The following is a 22,938-nucleotide window of genomic DNA, read 5'->3' on the forward strand; positions in this document are numbered from 1 at the left end:
TTTGGGGGGGGGGGAGTGTTTAATAAAATACTTTGTCAGCTGTGTCTGTTTGTTTCTTTGCATTGTTCATTTGATTTTACAATGCACCCCATGTCCTTATCATTTATGAAGTTCTGGTATGGATTTTGGGGGACCCCATTGTTTTTTTTGTTTGTTTTATTTTACCTGGGGCCCCCCAAAATCCATACCAGACTTGATCAGCCTGGCTGGCCAGAAAAGTTAGGGACAGCAAGCATGCAGTCCCCCTCCTCAATCAAACCAGGTCACATGCGTTCAACATAGGAAGGGAACACCATGCCAGAAGGGATCCTTCCCATATTAAAGAGAACAAGGGCCTCATCCACATCCCTGGCACGGTGTATGTGGGGGCCTTGGGGGAACTTATTGGAATCTGGAACCCCCCTCTGGAATAAGGACCCGCCCGCAAAACACACAGACAATGCCGACAAAGTATTTTATTTAAAAAATGTCCCACAGTGTAAATCCATCATCAATCATGTTATCCAGCGATGTAGCTCCATCATTAATCACATTGAAGGAGGCCCTGATGACCCACTGCCACAAACACGAGATACCGTGCCGATGATCTGGTGACTTTCCACAAATGAAAGCTCCCCAGCAGGCTGGTAAAGGTAAACAAGCTGACAGGTGATGGTGTCTGATGTCATTGACCACATATACACTTGATAATATGTGGTCAATTACATCATCCAGGATTCCCCGGCTGCTTTGTTTATAAACACAAGCTGGTGGGGAAGAATGGTGTCATTTGGCCACTAACAATTGTTTTTTTTCTTTTAAAATGTCCATTTTGCTTTTGTGCCAGTTACATAGTATTTGAGGTTGAATAAAGACATTAGTCCATCAAGTCCAACCTATTAGGATCTCATTCTAGGAGTACCCATACCCCTGTATATTACGGTCCCTTAAGAAATCGTCCAAAAGTTTATTGTGCAGCTTTAAGGCATCACCCAAGCATGTCATTTAAATATTTTAAATGTTGCACTTTAAGCCTTAATAAAAGACCCGTTCCCTAATAAATGGTATTTCTTGACAATGTTTTCTTGCATTGGTACATGTCCCCCACGGCAGTGCCCAGCTACCCATGCTATATTTTGAGCTTGCAAATTGTCCTTGGAAAAAGGCAAGAAAATATAGCAAGATTCGGCTCCAATAAACTTCAAAGGGGTTTGGCCACTATTTTGGGGTTTGTGAATTTTAGGTTAGGTTTGCAGCTCCTCCTACGGACCCAGGCCAGTTTGCTCATCACTACTCTTTTTCTTCACCGCTCCATCGGTCGCAGGCACTCTCATGTCATCAAAGTAAGAACGCGGACTGACGATTTTCCCTGGAGTTCATCTCTAACAAGCTAAATGCCATTCAGTTAAAATTAACATCTATTTTAATGTCTCTTTAATGTTTTGTATTAAATTAGCTGGTGTTTAACCCCTTTGGCATGCAGTAGAGACCGTCCTGGATGGTGTGCAATATTTCTCAATGTCCCGTCACTGGCAGATCTCCCGGTGTGTGTGGCTGTTGCCTAGTGACATTGCCACAGACTTTGGAACTCGACAGCCAAGTTGCACTTTGAAACCACAGCTTTCAAATTCAAACAAGTTAACAAGGAAGCCAGCCTAGAAGTGTAACTAAGCGCATAAAATATCAATGACAACAACACGAGTTCTTGTAAGGCATTTCACAAAATGAAAGCGTAACAGATCAAGGTGCAATGATCATGCAAATGCAAACAGTATAAATAATGTCAAATATATCTACATTATAGTGGTTTCTTAGTTTTATTTTATTTATTTGTTTAAGGTCCTTTAGGGAAAGGGCAAAGGGTGCTTTGTTTAGCACTTTAAAAAAAAATATATATATAAAGCGCTCTGTTGTTAATAGTCTTTTTACATTGACCTTTTTTTATTCTAAATTTATCCCACAATCCTTAAGGATCTATCTAAAGTCAGTAAGGGGAATTTATGACAGACAGAATCTGGAACAGCTGTGCATGCCAACCAATCAGCTTTTATCTTTTATTTTCAACGCTTAATTGAACACACTGAAGAGAGAGGCTGATTGGTTACAGTGAGCAACTGCTCCAGATTCTGTCTGTTCCAGGTTTCATAAATTCCCCCTTATCTATCTGAAGTCAAACATATATATTTTTGTTTTATTTATTATAGGTATTTAAATAGTGCCAACAATTTACACATTGCTTTACACATCACATCAGTCCCTGTCCTCAATCTAAAGTTCCTATCTCACACACTAGGTCTAATTTAGACAGGAGGCAATTAACCTACCAGCATGTCTTTGGAGTGTGGGAGGAAACCAGAGCTTCTGGAGGAAACCCATACAAGCACAGGGAGAACATGCAAACTCCATGCAGATAGTGTCCTAGCCAGGATTCAAACTGGAGATCCCCAGTTCTGCAAGGCAGAAGTGCTAACTACTATGCCACTGTGCTGATAGTTTCAGATTAGTTTACAGTAAAGAATGGTTAGCTGCCCATCAGGTTTTAATTGCACGCTGCTTAAATTGACTGCTAAATCACTGTTTCTTACTATTGTCATCTCATCTACTTCTTCCATTAACTAACATAAACTGAGTTCTTTTCTTTCATGTTTACACAAATTCTAAGCCTTGTTGAAGGGAGAGTCCCAGAGGCCCCACAATACATTGGCTGTTCTACGTTACCTTGTTGTAAGCTAATTATAATAAAATACGTTGGACTCTTCATTCCTCAATGATCTGGCATTCTCTGTGTCCATGCTGGGTAGATTTACTCTCTTTATATGTCCTAGTGACCATTGCCACTGAAACTGAAAGTGAAGGAAAATCCAACATTTTGAGTTCACCAGAACAGGAACAGAAGGGGAATTTTCCAATTGGATCACTTGTTGCAGTTACAATTGTCTACAATTGGATTTCCTTCATTTCCTGATGTGCCTATGGGACAGGAATTAAAGGGGAATCAATGGAATATGTATTACTCCAATGGAATGTAGAATGTAAAAAATAAGCCTGGAGATGTTTTGGGGGATGCTGGACCCAAAACTTCTTAGGTCAGGCCCAAAATTGCCCGAGTTTGACAAAAGCTTTTTTCAGCGAAACAGCAAATAATAGCCTGGTAAACATGTAAAAGGCGCCTGGAACTACCACTTGCTGGCTGGATAATTATGAAATATAATCTCTGAAAACATTAAAAAGCCTTTAATAGCTCTTTAATGTGTAATGAAGCACTTAAACCACAGACCAAAAATTTATTAAAACGGAGGTAAAAAAAATGCTATGTTGAAAACAATTTTTCAGCCAACGAATCGTTTGTGAATAACATATATTTAACTTACTGTAAGTCAGTGGTTTTATATTATTACATTCTCTGCCTTTTTTCAGTAATGAATCCAGATCAAACAAATATACATTGTCCAGCAAAATATTTCTTTAGATTTTTGCCCACACACTTACAGTCATCATGACATTCCATACAGCTCCAAGTCTCTTAGCTCAGCTTACCTGAACTTCCTGTCTAGTATAAGCTCACAAGGGGCAGAGCATCCTGCAGCAGCTGTCCATCTACAATCTTGCAGAAGGGAAAAGTGAAGAGGGAGGAAAGAGAAAAGAGGAGAGAGGAGCAGGGTGGAGGGGAGAGGCTTGCCTTGTTGTGTTTGTGGAGACGCACAGAGCTTACCAGAACACACAAGGTGGCTGCAAAGGACCCTGCAAGGCAAATTAGCTATATAAAATAAAACAAGATATCAGGGCCAAAACTGTGATATGTTCAAATTTCCCAAAATGTAAACTTCTCCATCTTGAAACCACAGTAACATTACTTAATGAACACTGCCTCTCAAATATACCATCTCCTTGTTGCTGTGGCTTTCTGTTTTTCCCTAGATGCCTCTTCAGGACTTGAAATCAAATAGAGGGTTTTAAAAAAATCTTTGGTGAAGTAACTTGAAGACTGTTGCACACAAAGAGGAAGGCTGGTTCGGCGGCCTTTCTTATTACAACATTGAGACTGACCAGGTGGCCATTGTGAGGGCAGACCCCTTTGGAAAGTTGGTTTTGAAAATATAAAGTAAAGACTACATGAATATCTTCTGAACACAAGCAGGTAAGAATCTGCAACAATGTTTAACCAGTTGACATCCGCGGTGTTAAACCCCCTTCCCATCCAGGCCATTTTTCAGTATTCAGCGCTGCGGTACTTTAACTGACATTTATTCTGTCATGCAGCGCTGTACTGAAATGAATTTTATACCCTTTTTTGGGGACAGATAGAGCTTTCTTTTGGTGGTATTTATTCACCACTGGGGGTTTTATTTTTTTACTATATTAAGGAAAAATTACCGAAATTTAAAAAAAAAAACAGTTTCCCCTATATTAAATGATAAAACATTTATTATTACCCAATTTTTTGGTAAAATATAAAAGATGGGGTCACGTCGGGTAAAAAGACACTAAACATGTCAAGCCTTAAAATTGCGTGCGCGCGCGAAACCTCAAAAAACGATAATACCCAAAATTGGCCCTAGGCGACGCTTTAAAAGCTGTTACCGCTCATCAGTTTAGTGTTATCAGTGATTGATGGCCCTAAAATGATTGCTCTCACTGCGACGTTCGCGGCGATATGTAACATGTGTAGCGCAATTGTAATTTTTGCGCGCTGGGGCACCGGACGCGTATTTACGTTTATAGGCGCGTAAACGTGGGGGTGGGGGAGTTAAACATTTTGGGGGGGTTTTTTCCCCTTTTTTTATATGTGGCTTGGATTTTATTTTATTTTTTTATGTGTTACTTTTCTTTTTTTTTATTTATATTTTTTTTTTTGCACTTATTGTTATTGCTATTATATAGGGGGATAACAACCCCCTATATAATAGCAAAGGCACACTGACAGGTCCTCTTTATGGAGATATTAGGGGTCTCTAGGACCCCTAATATCACCTATGGACCCCAAAAGAAGCTGATGAAGCAGAGATCTGCGTTATGCTGCGAACGAGCACATATAGGCGATCGGCGGGCTATGGACCCGCTGATCGCCTATATGTGAAACACCCGGTACCGGGTGTTCGCATTGGACGGGTCTTTTCTGCCCGTGCGTGCCCGCTAGGGGGCGCGCGCGAGCAGAAAAAAATTGCCGTCTGGAGACGGCAACCCGCAGATGCTGCAGTGCCGTCCGTCCGTTTTTTTACTACGGGCGGACGGCAAGAGGTTAATAAAATTGTTGCAATGTATATCATTTCTCTGGAAAAGATTTATCAGCAAAACTGGCGTTTCACTTGAACAGTTGGCAGCAAGTTCCACAGTATGGCCAGTTTTCAGGCTCATATAAGATCTTGTTAAGTTATTTGCGCTACACCTAATTGCTTGATTGGCTTTTAATTACTGAAAATCTAAAACTCTCAAAGGATTCTGCTCCTAGCAGCCAGGGCCAGCTAGCCCAGTAATACGATAGGGAAATTTCATTCCATGCGGGTTACTTTATTGCTCATGCTGCTACCATACAATTTACAGAGTACGCACAATTATTTTATAGCGCCCCTAACACCGTTCTACTGGCCCTTGTCTCTGTTGTGTGTTTTTTAACAGCTTGTAAAAGAAGCAATTCCTTGTTATACTGCTGCAAAATAGCAGAAAACTGTGATACACATTTCAGTCTATTTATAGATCTGTGAATGTCCTAAGGTCATTTAGATTGTTATGTGTTATCTATTTATATACACAGTACATCTATGCTGCATGAGAGCTATTTATGGGAACTAAAGTGTCTGATCGATGTGCTGATGTGACTGCTTTTAAGAACAAACTTCATATTACATATTCAAATCCTACATAGGAAAATCCCCTTTCTTTTCTTGAGATATGTCCTGGAGATGGAAGATGTCCTTGAAAAACAATAGGCAGGTAGATACAGTATCTGCCCATCCATGAATGAAATGCCAGACCTTACTGTACTGTATAAGGACAGCACAAAATGTACTTACACTGGCTTTATTTAAAAAAAATCAAAATAAAATGGCTTATTAATAAATACATAGCTGCATTCAGTTTATATCTGCTTAGAGTTTAGCTATAAATTGAACCTGTGCCCAGAAATATTCTAAACAAGCAGTAAAAGCCTTAAACATGTGGCAACAAAATACATTTGACAACAAAATAAATTGCCTCGGTATATCCTGTCTGAAGACACCTCTCCCCCTTTGAAGATACATGTACAGCAAGAAGAGATTAGGGTTTAATAAGATGTCTTAACCATTGCACAAGTAAAATCACAAAAAGGTTTACTGTTACATATTCTTACATGATATCAATAAAAAATTATTGGTCATAAAAACATGATTTCCCCATATTAACCTACATACGCCGCCAGAAAAATATTAACCACAATTCATATATATACATATCCAGATAATTTCTAATAATTTCTAATAATTTCTGATAATCCTTCAGAGATTCACAATCATCTCACATAGTGGTATTCTGGCCAACTTGCGTATCAGGTATAGATCCCAACGCTTTTTTCTGTATTCGCTTCCTCAGGGGAATGGAGGTAACCAATCTAATAATAATAACATACAATTACTTTTCAATCCATAATAGGCAAATAGGTTTATAATACTCATTTTTACCATTTCATAAACCAATATTTGTGGCGACCATCCAATGGACACAAGACCCCACAGCGTGACAGGGACCCACTACTTACCAGGACAGTCTGTGTCCAGGAAGGAGACTGCAGAGATTCCCAGGAAAGTAGAGGGAGAGAGAGGTCAATGCCTCCAATCACACTCCCATCCCACCTGTGTCAGGGACACCAGAATTTACTTATCACTTTTTCAGTAAGCCTCTAATATCCACAGAAGACAAGAGACTTTGAGTATATAAAGTGCCTTATTCAGACCTGTTGAATCATACAAAATATCGCTAAGGATCGATTCTCATTAGTTAATTGAATATCCTCTCTGTGGTAAGCGTCCTATATACTAACCACCTTATCCCAATTCAAAGTGATATGCCAGAGATATACAGGACCTAAAGCAAGGTATATCTTGGTAGAGACTTTGGGTAAGCACTAACACAATAAAAGGGAGTGTCAAGCCTTTGCAGAGTGTTATACCTATTATAATTGGTTGGTGGATAGAGGCACTTAATTGGAAATTGACACAATGAATTTGGGAAAATTGTCTATACGCTTGGTCCAGGAATGCCATACCTCCTTCTACACATGGCTGCAAAAAAATGCTTTGGTAGATGAAGAGATAAACCACCTTTTTTTATATACTATGATATTCTTGTGCCCCTGTAGTTCTGGTAATCTTGTACCCCTATTTATTAAGATAACACATGGCTTCAACAGCTAGAAAAGGTGCAGTTTCAGCAACAGTAGTATGTGAGTGGATCTGGGTGGAAGTTTGCACAGAATTTTGGGAACAAAACCCACCTTATCTCAAATTTTGTTTAGGCAGGTATATATTTTTGGAAGCTAAGGCCCTATGTCAAGATGTCATCACAATGTTAAGGCACACTCATGGCACTGTGTGTGTCACTGTTATGTCATTGTATATGAAAATTCCTCTATTCACTAAGTATTGCTTCTGATGTACAGCAAACACATGAAGAGGCCTCAAGTCCTCCACTGGAGGGTTGCTGGAATTTTCAGCATCCAATTTTAGAGCCGGTTGGGCATTTCCACCCCTTAAGTTCTCATACAGGTCTTGGCCAGAATCTGCTCCAGCTGTGTAGTCTTTATGCTGCTATTTCTCCCTCCACACTATATGCTTACCTGTATAGTTCTGCTACTCTTCTTTTTTCTTTTCAGAAATCAGTCTTTAGAGACGGAGATACATTCGAGTGGAGAACTATGGTGCCTGAAACAGTTATTTGTAGACTGGAGACGCAGAGTAACATAGCTCACCCATGGACTGTGGTTGTAGCAACTATAGATGTCAAGGTCCTCTTCCTTAAAGGAGAACTATGAGATGAGTGATTTCCACTCACCTCATAGTTCTAGCCGACCTGTGACAATGAGACTGTCACAGGTCGGCTCAGTAGATCGTGAGGCCAGCAAAAGCATACCAGGTTCGCTCACCTCTCGATCCTGTCACGGCTCTCTGCCGTGACAGGGGGAGGGGCTGGATTCCCCTCTCCCCGCTCCGATCTGCCAGCGCTGACTGGCGGAACGGACGGGGCGGGGGCGGGTACAGCTGGCTCTGCCTCTAGATAGGCAGAGCCAGCTGTCACTCACGCAGCTGGGCGGATCCCGTCATCTACGCTGCAGCTCGCGGTATACTGAGCTTAGGGTAACGGGAGGACGCTAGTTTGTGTCCTCCCGTTACCCTAAGGAGAACTATGGGGAAAAACACTGACCCCATAGTTCTCCTTTAAATCTGGTCATCACTATGATTGCAAACCCCCTTCCTGCTCCACTGATTGGGACATGTGCACAGTTTCTCCCTTGGATATCCTTGATATGCTTCAGTAAAAAGACCCTGTTACTGATTATAATTATGGGTCCAGGCCTAAGGCTAGGAGGGCGATTTTTAGTAGCTCAGTCAAACTGCTAAAATCTCATGAGATCCATTTGTTTGTTTCACCTTTCTTTTGATATGAGCTGCTACAGCTGCTAAGAGATTTTGAGCCGTGTGATTGAGTGACATATATCCCACATACATACAATGCTGCAATTGGATCTTTTAACACATAACTATTAACAATTCATTTCAAATAATTCAATTTCAGTTCATTTCAATGTGAGTAAAAGTTTAGTTGCTCAACAGCTGCCTGTTTATGAGATTCTTGGGCGATTTGCATAATAATAATTTAACAATTATAATAAGGCGATAATGAGTGCCTAACAATCTCCTGCAGTAGCAATAGCCACAGCAATTTTTGCAAAGGGGATGCAACTAGTGAATGTACCTGAATTTGCCTTGGTCTCAGCTTGTTGTATTCCACTGTACAGCAGCACTTTCAGACTGTAGAGGGGTAAGGGGCAGGGCAGGGAGACAGTCAGCTGTACATTCAAATTTAATAAGAAAGATGCTGATCGGAAGAAAAAGCAGAGTGGGCAGAGGGATGACTTCATCAGTCGGCTGCTGCTCATTCACTGTCCACTAAGAATTATTGGTAATATCTCAGTACTGAATGGACAGACATGCAAACCCTTTGGCAGATAAAACAGCTCTCATATATGAATTTCATCTGTGGATTTAGCTGTTTGCCAGGAGTTCTAGTTCAGGTGCTAATGTTTGGATGTATCAAACTACAGCAAATAATCAGAATTCACTTTGGTGAAATCAGACCAGTACAAGATAGATTCTAATTGGTTGCTATGGGTTACTGCAATTAAGAATTAGCACTTAAGAACAAACAAAATTCACTGAATTATCATTATTATTAAAGATTACATGTACCATCTTGGGCTGAAATTAAATGTCAACGGTTTCAAAGAATGTCACCAGCACACGGAATTATCCTTGTATGATCACCAAATGTTCATTTTATTGAACAATCATCAAATGAAAACATTGCCGATGTTGAGCCTGATGAAGGGACCCTGCGCGGCCCCGAAATCACTTGTTTTCATTTGACGATTGTTCAATAAAATTAACATTTGGTGATCCTACAAGGAAACTAAGGTGTTCTGGTGACATTCTTTGAAACTGTTCATGTATACATCCGCACTCATTAGGAGCTCCCTCCCCTGTTATTGGGATATCTGGTAAGGAGTGTGACAAGATCTTCTATTCTGGAATTAAATGTCCCCATGACACTTTTGCAGAGCCTTTAGTAATACCAACAGGTCAGAGACATTTCCGCAGACAACGGACGTACGGGTCGTCAGCAGGTGGCGCCGGGCAAGTGCTTCCAGTATCAGGTAAGTAGACTCTGAGTACAAATTATGTTAAGAGGGGAAACCTGCATCATTCCTTAGAATTTGCCACCCTAGGCTGTGTCCTTGTGTGATTTTTCCAGTAATATTTATCTCTTGTTTCTGACATTTTAGAGTCAGGAATATATTTATTTCTTCACTTTCTCATTGCTGGGTTCTCAGTTGTTTCACTCTACCTCATTCTTCCTTTTTTATCCTCTTTCCTTCATTTTCTCTCCTTGGCCTAACTCTCTCTCTCGTTGTGGCCTTTGCTCTTACTATAGTTCACATAATTACCATGATGACAAAGGCTGCAATGTTATGCATCCAACAATCGTTTCTTTGTTGCTGGGACAGATATATTTCTCAGCTAACACATTCACTATGTGTTTCCTAAATATAACAATGTTAAGCACTATATCTGTGCATCTTATGTACACACAAATGGGAAGCGTTCACTGGCTATACACTGACTTGCATACAGCTCGAATATTTGTATACACTGAACCACACAAATAAACGTAGTATAGCTGATGAGATGAGATTTGCAGCTGATGCGAAACAAGCAGTTTAAACATTTGTGGATAATATTTCTAGTTCTGCTTAACAATATGAAAAGCTGCCAAGGAACGTAAAGGCTACTTGACCAGACTTAAGTTTGAACACATACAATGCCAGTTTTTATGTGTATTTATTGTCCATTGGTCCCTGGGACCGCTTGTATTTCACGGGTTGGTCTGCTAGATTAATGAGATCATGTGCTCAAGTGTTTGTGTGTAATATTGAAACAAGGATTCCCGATGCAGGGAAGGTGCATATTTGTGTATTGACTATTCAATTATTTAAAGGAAACCTCAGACTTGCACAGCTAAAAATGGACTTATTATAAATAATGGATGTGCTGCTGTGTAAAACTTTTTTACCCTCCCCGTGTGACCCCCTGGAGTCTAGGACCAAGGCAAGCACCATTTTATCCTTATTATAATCTGCCACTGCCTCCACTTCCTACTCCCTAATCCTGCCTCCCCCCACTCTTTCCTGAGCCCCTTAACCCCATGGGGTTACTCTTACACTGGGTATGTCCTCTGGCCGTCAGTGCATCCTGAATGCTACAGAGAACAGCTGAAGTAATGTGAACACTGTTCTCTGCAGCATTCTCTTGTGAGCCCTGGTCAGCTTGGTGACCACCCAGGTATGTATCCATGATGCCTTGTTCTCTCAGGAAGTGGGCTGAATGAGGCTGGGCATCATTCAATCAGGATGAGGACTTACTCTGGACCGCGGAGGAGGATGTGGGAGCGGGCAGCCCTAGTGTGGATAGGGTAATTTTTTCATTTATTTATTTATAGAGGGGTGTGAGAGGATTTTTTCAAATAGAAGCTAGACTTGGGCTTTAAAATGAATGTATTTAGAATGTGTTTAGAGTTTTTTTTAATATGGTCAGTACAAAATTAAATAAAATAAAGTTGTTTTTTTCCTTTTTTATCACATAAATATAAAATATTACATATTAATATTATGCTATCTTCTATGTAGCCAGCAGATGTTGCTTCATTCTCCTTTTCAAATATTTAGCTGTTTCAGTTTTCAGTTGTGCCAAAAGATGTGTCATATGATGAACACACACATGAATAGAATAGTTATATCAAGCTAGTTGGATGAGACATTTCTGCATTCTCTATAAACCTGTTGATTATCAGTATATTAGGTTCTAATTGGCTTATATTAGTCATATATATATATGTACTTTATACCTACCTACTTCCCTGATACAGCCACATGTTCAAATATCCCCTGCATTTGTGAAGAGCTTCATTTTATTGATGATATGTACAATTTGCAGTGTGCTGGTAAACCTAAAGTGATGATCCTTATTTGTGAGCATGCATTATTTCTCATTACCGCTCTACCCAATTGCAAGTGACAGTTAAATCTGTCTCTATGTCTCTTGTAGAAATGTGTGCAATGCAGTGTTTATTCTCCAACCATGTGCACAGGAATTCTTTACACTGTTTACATTTCTCTGAACATCATTAGATGTTTATTGCCTCACTCCACTGCACTTCACCTCATTTCACTCGTTTAGTAAATCAGGTCCTAAATGTCCAGCTTTGGAAAAAAAATTGTCTTTTGAAAATGGCGACTCAAACCTCACTGGCTGCTGTGGGCATCTATCTTCTCAATCCTTCACATTTTATAAGTAAGCCTCATTGACTGAGTAGAGTCAAGTGGTAACAATTAGCGTTTTACAGTGGCGTACCCAGAGTAACAGGCGCCCATGGCAGAACAAAATTTTGCGCACCCCCAGTGATATGTGGGGGTGTACAGGTACAATTAGAGCATGCTGGGGCTTGTCGTAATTGAACTACAAGTCCTAGCATGCCCTCATTGTCCCTGTATACCCCCCAAATATTACCCAGGGAACTACAAGTTCCAGCATGCCCTCATTGTCCCTGTACCGCCCCCCAAACATCACTCAGGGAACTGAGATATGGGGGACTGTACAGGGACAATGAGGGCATGCTGGGACTCGCAGTTCCCTGTATGATATGAGGCTGGAAAATCACTAAGCCGCTTGGTCCTGGTCCTCACATAAACTCTTCAGTTGATACCTGCTGAACCCAGATTAACTAGATGGTGTTTTTGCAATAGAACACAGAATAGTTGAAACTTTTAAGTTCAGCTATTCTGTGTTCTGTAATGGCAGATATTCACCTCAGCCGTCTCTCTCTGCAGTGTGAAGCTGCTGCACGATGGTTCCTCACGCCTGAGGCCCCCAGGGCAGCCCCATGATTGCCTGCCAGGGCAGCCCCACCTAAATCTTTCATTGGCCGGGCTCACTTGTCACTGCCTGGCGGACAGCGCCCTCCCCCAGCTCTGCGCCCGGGGCACCCGCACCGGCTGCCCCCCGGTTGTTATGCCACTGGTGTTTTACATAATTAAAACATCAGTGATCCTTCAGCCAACTCACAGTCACATTTTTAATGGTCCTGGAGATTTGAAATGATAAGTTTAAGTACTGAAAGTGCAACTTTTAAAAAAGTATTGTAGAATATCTAAAGCCAAAACCTTTTTCTTAATTTTGGAGTAGGGAATGGTCAAAACCCCTGTAAGGTTTTATGGCATCTGTGGCCCATTAGCAAGCATTCCCTTCACTTTCTGTCCTGTACTTACTACAGGACAAGGGAGCAATTTCCCCAAAGTAAGGGAAAATTACTATTTAGACAGTTGTCACTAGAACAAGTGTACCCCGTGAATATTTCCTTTTTATTCCTGTTCTGGTGACAACTCAAACGTTTAGACTTTGCCTCGCTTTTCTTTCGTGGTGATAGTGGTCACCATGACAAATACAGAGAGTTAATTTCTATAACAGGGACACAGACAGCAATAAAACCCTACTGGGGTAATGAAACAATAAAGTTTGAGCTTTAGATACACTTCAGGCTACTCTCCAATCAAAACCTGAAAATGAAGGTTTAAAAAAAACAGTACACACAGGTAAGGGGTCTCCAGAGCAGATATCTATTACAAAAGGGAGTAAGGTAGCCCAGTATACTAAAACAACGCATGGATGAAAATGTGGACTAGCTGCATTCCTTGTATGCATGATACAGAGAACACAGCTAGTCCACATTTTACTCCATGCGTTGTTTTAGTGTACTGGGCTACTCTACTCACTTTTTTGACAGACCTGTGATCTGGGAACCCCTGAACCTCTGTGCAGATTAAAATGGATAAAATAGCAGTGCTGGCAGACAGAATAACTTGTCAGATCACACCTTAGAGACACCTCCATCTCTCTATTTCTTCCTTTTTTGTTTTGGAAGTACATGGTAGCCCACAAAAACCCAGAACCTTTAGTCCTTTAGTCCCACAACTCACTGCTAAAAACACTATGAAACATCGACGTGTCGGGTTAATTCTAACTGGCTGCGATTATAAAGCCCTTGCCGTAAATGTACAAATAAAGAGTCTGTGTTCGATTACAGCTCATGGAAAACTATTGTGTAAGTGTAGAATTACTAGTTGCACCTTCTCAAAATACAGGCTATATTTAGAGCGTAGTTGTAATATGTGCTGCTGCTTCTGGCATCCTGCCCCAGACGGGAACAATTCTTCCTGTACATAGCAGAAGGATGTGTCCGCACACACAACACAGAAGTCAAGTGCCAACAAATGTTTTGCTAATATGCTATAACAGTTTCCATTTACATTTCCAAAAAGTACAAGAAGCCTGATCTGAGTATATATTCAGCTTATGTAGAGAATTACTTGTGGAAAAGGACTTTGTTTACAGCTGTAGTGTCTTTATTCAACCTCAACAACTATGTAACAAATGTAATATTGTTCTAAAACAGGTGGAAACATTGCCTATGTTGATACCATTGGACATACCGTGTTTCCCCGAAAATAAGACAGTGTCTTATATTTTTTTTTTCACAAAAAAAGACACTAGGTCTTATTTTCGGGGGGTGTCTTATGTGTACCTGGCTGCAGCTGTCCGCTCGTGCGTGCGGATGGGCGTGCGGGAGGGAGGGAGCTGCGGCCACTCTCAGCTGTAATGCCGTCCAGGGAGCCAGACAGGTGGGCGTGCGGGGAGGCGTGCCTGGCGGGAGGGAGCTGCGGCCGCTCTCTGCTCTAATGCCGTGTATGGAGCCAGAAAGGTGGGCGGGCGGGGGGGGGGTGGGGGAGGGAGCTGCGGCCGTGACATGTAAAATTCTATTATACCCCGAAAGTAAGACCTAGCGGATCTCTGTAATATAAGACCTACCACCGAACTAGGTCTTATTTTCGGGGTAGGTCTTATATTACAGAAATCCCTGATGATAGCACTAGGTCTTATTTTCGGGGTAGGTCTTACTTTCGGGGAAACGCAGTATCAGTCCATTGTAATGCTGCAGTTTGTGTAATTTCTTCCTATAGTGGACTGTTGTTTCAATGTAGACTAGTGCCGAAGACTGATCTTTCACTTATGACCCCCATAAACCTACAGAACCATGTCTAGGCCTCTCCATGGTATATTAAGACTACAAGGGAGTATGTTTCTAGGGAGAAGAGAAGTAGGCCAAGAACATTACTGACAGCTTTGCCCCACATTCTTATCTCAAGATTGTACTTCCTCTACATAGTAACCTGAGGGAAAGAAATGCCTATGGATGAGGAAACCTTGGTGTTCTCTGCAATTTCCCTATCACTGCCCACATCATCACCTCCTACCCTTGTCTGGCAAGCACACATTGGATGGAGTTCTGAGTTTGTAGCTGTATCACTAGCAGCAAAGGACTGGGCCAGTACTGATAACATATGTTGGGCTGGTGGCCCAGAGTGGAGATACTTTACCATTCAGACATGGATCAGGGTGGGACCCGCAGTCATTGATACATGCTGGATGTTATATAGCTACCTGTGTACCCATTTATTCAGATTCAGGTGCATGTCCCTTTAACTCAACTTCCCACAATCTTCTGGGCCCCCAGCATCCCCTGAGCTCTTGGACATGCCCAGGGGATATAAATTAAGTCTGGTGTGCCGGCCACCAGCAGTGAGCACCATGACACGCAGCATCTGTCTAAGCCCCAGTCACTGAAGAGGACTTTGTTGCAGTCTGTTTAGAGCAGTGGTTCTCAGCCTGTGTAACCTCAGGACCCACATTTGTCCTTGGTCATTAAATCATGACCCGAGTTGCACTGCAATAGAACGCACAGCATTAGGGTACCGCGCATTCCAGTGCATGTGTATGAACTGTGGGTGGGAGGTGCATTTGGGGTACAATTCAAATGAATGGCAACGTAACACGCCTCCCACACCAGAATGCGTAGTAGGTGCGATTTTGCGGTACAGTGTATTAATCGCACAGCACTATGCGATTAACGCACTGTTCTAGTGTGAGCAGGCCCTCAAAAACACTGACATACATACACAACCACAGACACAATCTCACACACTCACAGACATTCTCACACACATATACACACTCCGAAAATGTTTTATTTTTATTTAGGTGCACCGTGTCTCTGTACCTTACGAGAACTGGAGTGGATCCTCATCCTGGGGTCCAGTGTGGGCTGCTGTGCTGTGACAGAGCTCCATCCATATGTGCATTGCTTGTACAGCTCCCTTGTGTGCCCTGTAGAGGTGCCAGGAGCCCGAATGTGACATCACTATGGTCCAGAAAAGAAATAGACACCGGCACTCCAAGAGTAAATCGATTACGTCTATTTATTGACGTACATCAAAAGCAAAATAACACACTTAGTGCGACGTTTCGGGGACACACAGGAACCCCTTCATCAGGCAAAACAAGTGAGATTATAAGTGAAACAGCCAAATATATATACACACAAGGTTAGGTCCACTGTAAAGAACCTGAATATCCTCCAGGCAGACAAAAACCTGGTTACACAAATCAAAAAAGCACCGCTACAGGTTTACCGCCGCAGCAGAAACCTGAGGGACCATCTGGTCCAGGCAGACCCCAGACCTAAGTATGCACGAGAACCCATCAAGATTTCACACCGCACGGGTTGTTACAAGTGCCACAACTGCAACGTATGCAGTGCACTAATTACTGGGGAAACATTCCCACACCCACACAGCGGCACAAGATACCATATTAGGGGCTACCTTAGTTGCATCACTGAGACATGCGTCTACTTACTTAAATGCCCATGTGGTCTCATTTATGTAGGTAAGACACTTGGACCATTCAAACGACGTTTCCAGAAACATCGGAGTGACCTCAATAAACCCATGGCTGTACATTTTGCCAACTCCCGTCACCAGACCCACGAATTACGTGGTATGGTCATTGAACATGTGTCTGCATCCCACAGGGGCGGCAATCTTGATAAATTCCTCCTTCAACAAGAGGTCTTTTGGATCTACACACTGGATACTGTCATACCCAGGGGCCTCAACACAAACCATATTCCACGCCTCCTCTGACGTGTGCGGCCAATCACTGAGTTCTTTCCCCCACTGTTTCCTTGGGCCGTGGGTGTGGCTGAAGTCCACGTCATAGAGACGTTTGCAGCCTCCCCCGCCCTCTATCTGGTGGGCGTATCTAGGGGCAGCACCTGGGAGCCTGAAAGCAGCAAACCACTCCCTCCATCTGATCCTTTGACATCTGCAAACGCCCGGCTTTCGTTGTATTTATGCCGTATCCCCACATTTCTTGTATTACGTCATCTCTCTGGTATCAGCGTTCAGTAACATATGACTTTGAGTTAGTTGATTGCTCTTTTGTACTTTATATGTTAACCATACTGTTCACTGCACATTATGCCTCAATCCACTTTGCTGATACCTATTCTGCTTTGATTTTGGCGGGAGTATGACATCATCAGAAACGTCATGGGACCAATTTAGGCTCTGTGATAGGTCTGTTCACCTAACCTGGTGTGTATATATATTTGGCTGTTTCACTTATAATCTCACTTATTTTGCCTGATGAAGGGGTTCCTGTGTGTCCCCGAAACGTCGCACTAAGTGTGTTATTTTGCTTTTGATCTACGTCAATAAATAAACGTAATCGATTTACTATTGGAGTGCCAGTGTCTATTTCTTTTCTGCATTACTTTGACGGTGGCCATCCGTCTACTACTGAGCACCCAGGATGCTTTGTTGGACGTGCGGTCAGGAGTGCAATGGGTACATGGACTGTAATCACTCTGGTCCAGGCACCTCTACAGGACACGTGAGGGAGCTGTAAGCAATGCATGTGTGAAGTATCACCAGAGGGAAAGTTTTAAATTTAAGGCATGTAGAAACATTGAAACAATGTAACTTTGTATGCCATTTACAGGAAAGGATCAGTTGCTATGTGTGTCATTGTGTGTGTGGCTGAAGTTTAGCTTTAAAGCAAACATTCATGTAAATATACAGTATATAAAACACCAGGTGTGGAAGACATCAGGCGTGGAAGACGTGGTGGAGAAGATGGTAGCTGTGCCAAATGGGGAGGGCACACCTATCAACACAAGGCAAACTAAGGACGACACGCGATAAAAAATTCTTGTGTACTGCCTCTTTAACATTTTTAAAGCTGAGCTCTAGAATAAGCGAATATACATGCAAAAGAGGCATGTATATGCTTATTTAAAGAAGAACTCCAGGATTTTTTAATTAACCCTTGCAGTGGGGCTACCCCACCCCTGCACTGCAAAGGGTAACTGCTCGTTTGTGTCTAGGTTAAAAAAAAAATTATACTCACCTGAAGCTCTGAGCTGGCTTCTTCTTAGACTGGTCCCTGGAATGTCTCTCCTCCTCCTCTGCAGCAGTCTAATGTCCCGTGAATCATCACGTCTATACACTGTGCATAGACGTGAGGATGCAGAGGAAGATTCCAATGCTGCTCCTGCAGAGGGGTCAGGCTGGAGGGAGCACTGTGACAACTGGTCGGCTCAGAGCATCGGGTGAGTATATCTTTATTTTTTCCCCCTAGATACAAACAAGCACTCAACTCTTGCAGTGTGGGGGTAGCCCCACTGGAAGGGTTAATAGGTTTTCCTGAAGTTCTTCTTTCGATTTTGGAGTGCATTGTGTATTTTTCTTTCAGATCTGTGCAGTGTTAAACTTTGCCTCTGTGCAGGAGATTCCTGTAATAATCGCGGTTGCTCTCTCTCCTTGTGCAGGGTGACTGGTCTTGTATCCGCCCCCAGATACAGCTAGGAATCTAGCATCCTTAAAAGAAATACTATAAGCCAAGAACAAAGTGCCACACACTGCTGATATCAACTAAAAACTTTATTGCAGCTTGACAGCCAACCGGATCTTGTCCCCATCTCTACGATTAAACCCAGGGTGAAACACATCAGAGCTGGGTGGTCGCTGGCTGTGGACAAGATCCTGTTGGCTGTCAAGCTGTAATAAAGTTTTAAGGTGACATCAGCGGTGTGAGGCCCTTCCATTTTGCCTTATAGTTTTCCATGGAGCGTAGATGGCTCCCTGGCTGGCACCCTGGACAGTGATACCGAGAGTGGTGTGCAGCGGTGACAAACCTTTGTATCTTGCAGCCCTCAGAAGGAGGTCACTGATTGCAGCCTTCATTTTTCTCTCACTACAGGTTACCTATATGAGGCCAGCTTAGATGCAAACAGTGGATATCAGAGTTCTTAAACCTGATCTCCGGGCAAACAGCTTAATACACAGATGTGGGGGCTGTTTTAGGTGGCAAAAGATTTGCATTTCGGTCCACTTTGTCCTGAGATTTACACAGCTCTGCCACACAGCACATCCTAGTCTGGCAGGGCAGGAGACCTGATTTCTCTGTGCTGCGGTTAAGTAAAACTTGCAGGTCTTGTTCCTTCTACAGCCTGTGACTGAACAGTAAAAGGAGAAGCAGAAGACTGATGAGCTACTTGCTCTGTTCTTTTTCCTTTATCAGCATGCGCCTTGTTAGCACATGACTACTGATCACAACTGGCTAGATCCTTGTACTGCTTCTCCCTCCCCTAGTCTGTGCTCTGTTGTACAGTGTATTTTAAGAGGCTGATACCAGGCCAAATTCAAGTAATTACACTCTTAGCATGTAAGCTTGCAAAAAAAAAAGTAACAATTTATTACTGAATACAGAACTGCTTTAATCTGTGTTCTTTTATATCTGTCTGGAGTTGAACTTGAATTATATATTACAAACAGTAAGGGGTTATGCACAAAGGAGGCATTAAAAATGTATATCTATGCAGAAACTGAAAGTAAGAGGCAGTGTAATGGCACGTAGCGTACTTGTGTTTAAGCTCATACAGCATTTAGAAGTGTACATGTGTCAATTCCCTATATATTCACTATATAAATATTTACAATATTTATTTATTCTAGTCACTAGAATGAATTTACGCATGTACCTCCTACGCATGCATCTACACATGTTTATGCATGTAAACTACACCCATACACTCCTTTCTAAACGCAGGTTTGGGCCAATTTTTTTTACATCCCATATGATCTAAACACCACAAAGTGTATGGACACATTGCGTTCACAGGTGTAAAAAATGTAAAAAACACCATAAGAATCTAAAAGTAGCGTTTCTTGCGCCTGTGTGCACAATCTCTTATAGTAAAACCGTGCATCTTTATTAGATGTTCGGTACTACTCCATCTACTAGGAGTTAAGCACAATAAGCATATTAGTGTCTTCTGTGTATACTTGGAAATTAAAGGAACAAATAAAAGGTTAGCCGGGGCTACAAAACAGACAAAGACAACTCCGCTGGGAACAAACAAGCTAGCAGTTAGTAATTGAGGTGTTTTTCCAAATTTATTGAAAAGCATTTGGGTTTTTTTTTCTGAATTTCCTAAGGCAAGATGAGCTCCTATGTACAAATAAAATGTTTCATCCATAGTTTCTAATCATTTGCACTGATATGCTCTACAAGGAATCTAATTTTACAAATGTCATTCTCTATTTCTTTTTCCTAATAATAACAATAGATTTCCATCATTTTCATTGTCACCTAATAAGAAAAATATATTTACTGATATTAATTTTCATGGCACAATAGAGAAATCATTTTCAAGATTTCCTTTTTTAACTCTATTACATTAGCAGTAAGTGAGAGGCTAAGGAGATAAGAAAGCTGAATAGTAATCATATTGTTATATCAATATTATCAGTATTATTATTAATGACAATAATAATAATAATAATAATAGATGTAGACTCAAGCAGACTGTTCACAAAGGAAATATATACTGTCCTTATTATAATCAGGACTAAAAAATAAAATATTAAATACATTTCTGTTAATCAAACAAATAAAAAATAATATTAATATTTTGCTTTCTGCTTTGAAACCAGTGGATGGGACATCATAGCCCCTCCTAACATTACAAAGAAGGAGAAGAAAAGTAACATTTTAGCAAGTAAAAAGCAATTGAAACAGCAAGAAGCATTTTTTTTTTTTGGCCTATGCAATGTAAATGAGGACATGTAACAAATATAAAATAGGTGTTATCACAATAGGGCTGCAAAAGTGGGAATACTCTTTAACGGAAACTGCTCTGATATCTCTTTAGCTTACCCATAGTGCCTTTTGAATCCTTTCAAATGTATAAAATGTTAATTTTTAAAGCCCAGTGTAAATAGTAATAAACATATAGAAAACTCTTTTACATAAATAAATAAAAGATGACCATTGTAAGTACCCTTGTCAGTGTTAAATGGTTTCTCATATCCGACTACTTTGCTGGACAGCTTGGTCTGCTAAAGGAAGTTGAAAAAAAACTGACTTACTGGCCGGATCAATAGGGAAAAATAAAGGAAAACTAATGCAGCCACCACATCTAAGGATTGGTAAACTACAATATATTACATATTTTGCTTTTGGGTTTAGGTACATTTTAAGCATCAAAGTCTTAATAGTCATTTCCAAAAAAGAAAAAAATATCAACCTTTAAGGCTATTCTGACTCCAACCGTTGTATTAGTGATTTATCCCTTGCTGAGACCTCTATGTCTGGCGTGTATAAGCAGATACAATCACCACAGACAAGCCTTATCAGATAACTCAACTCACCAAATACCTTATCATCCACAAAGCTCTTTATTGAATGCAGCAGGTTACAGCGGACAACAGAATGTAGCAGATGATTGAACAGACGGTATTCACAGGTCAAAGATGGTAATGTTTCCCCCATGCAAGCACATTAAATGTGGCCATGACATGCAGCCATTTTACCAGAAAAGACAACTTGGACAAGAAAGGAAGTACATCGCACACAAGGGGAGGGACACAGAAAAGGATAGGGCTATAACCAAAATGCCCACAATATGGCAATATATTAACCAGCTATTACTGGTAATATGCTAGTAATGCTTAAAGAAATTAACTATATAAAGTCTCACTTCACAGTAATATACATATTAATCATGCCTATACATTGTATGATATTTTTACACAACTGTTGTAACAGCACAGAGGCACTGTCCAAAATAAAGTTCTAAACATGACAGATTATATAATATTAAAAAAATCACTGCCAATAAAACAAATATATGCTTGCTGACAATACTAATGAATTAAGGAACAAAAATGCACTGCAGTGAGTGAACTAAAATACCATTTGTGTGTTATGATGCTGCAAATTAGCATTGGAGAGACTTATGGATACAGTATATAGGTAGAGCACTAGGACCGTCCATCAACACAGGATGTACACAGTACACACTCTGCACTTCGATCATCCTAACGTCTGACTTGCTAAATTTTGCCTTGAAAGCCCATTAACCCAAGCTGTCAATAAAACCATAAAATGCCTTTCTGATTGATCATTATTGCTTACATAAAAATAACTGTTTGGATCCATTAAACAAGCTGGGGGTTGCTGAAAGGGGCTGTAGTCCAAGGGGATAGTTTAATGGAAGTAAATATGCCACGCAGGTTTTGATGCTGGAAGTAAAACCAGCTTTAAGATTTGCAAAGTTACCTGCAGCTAAGCTACTGAGCCGCGGGAGTTTTCTCTCAATCCAATGACCTACATAATAAATAAATGGGAACTGCTAGGCTGAATCAATATATGTCAGGCCACATTAGTTATTATTGATGGATGCAGTGGTGCTTTCTGTGCAGGATACGGTTAATCTTGTCTCTGTAAAATAAGTTACAGTCTTACATATGCCGCTGCTTGTTCACATATACGCTTCCTGTATTTGAGTACTATGGGGTGACCTTTTTATCCCATAGTACTCTTTAGGGTCACGGGAGGACGTATACTAAGCTCCTCTGGTGACCCAAAGCTCAGTATATAGCGGGCTATTGCTATACTAAGAGCACCGCAGTCTGGACAGATCCTAACAATGCTGTCGAGATCCACCCAGTGTGATACTCCTCACGCCCCACGGCCGGGACAACGAGCCGTACGCACCACTGCGCAGGCGCGCTGTGGGACTCCTCCCACTCTCGTACGGCGTCCGGCAGTCTCAATGCGCAGGCGCGCCTCGAGACTCCGCCCACTCACCCGAGTAGTCGGCATAAAGCCGCGATCCACCGTTTGATCGGCGTCCCACTATTGTTGAAGCAGGACGCTGATCAACCGACAGCCCTGCTGCTCCAGGATCCAA

Source organism: Nanorana parkeri, unplaced genomic scaffold, assembly GCF_000935625.1.
Source record: "Nanorana parkeri isolate BGI_ZX_2015 unplaced genomic scaffold, ASM93562v1 scaffold121, whole genome shotgun sequence".
In the NCBI taxonomy this organism is placed as follows: domain Eukaryota; kingdom Metazoa; phylum Chordata; class Amphibia; order Anura; family Dicroglossidae; genus Nanorana; species Nanorana parkeri.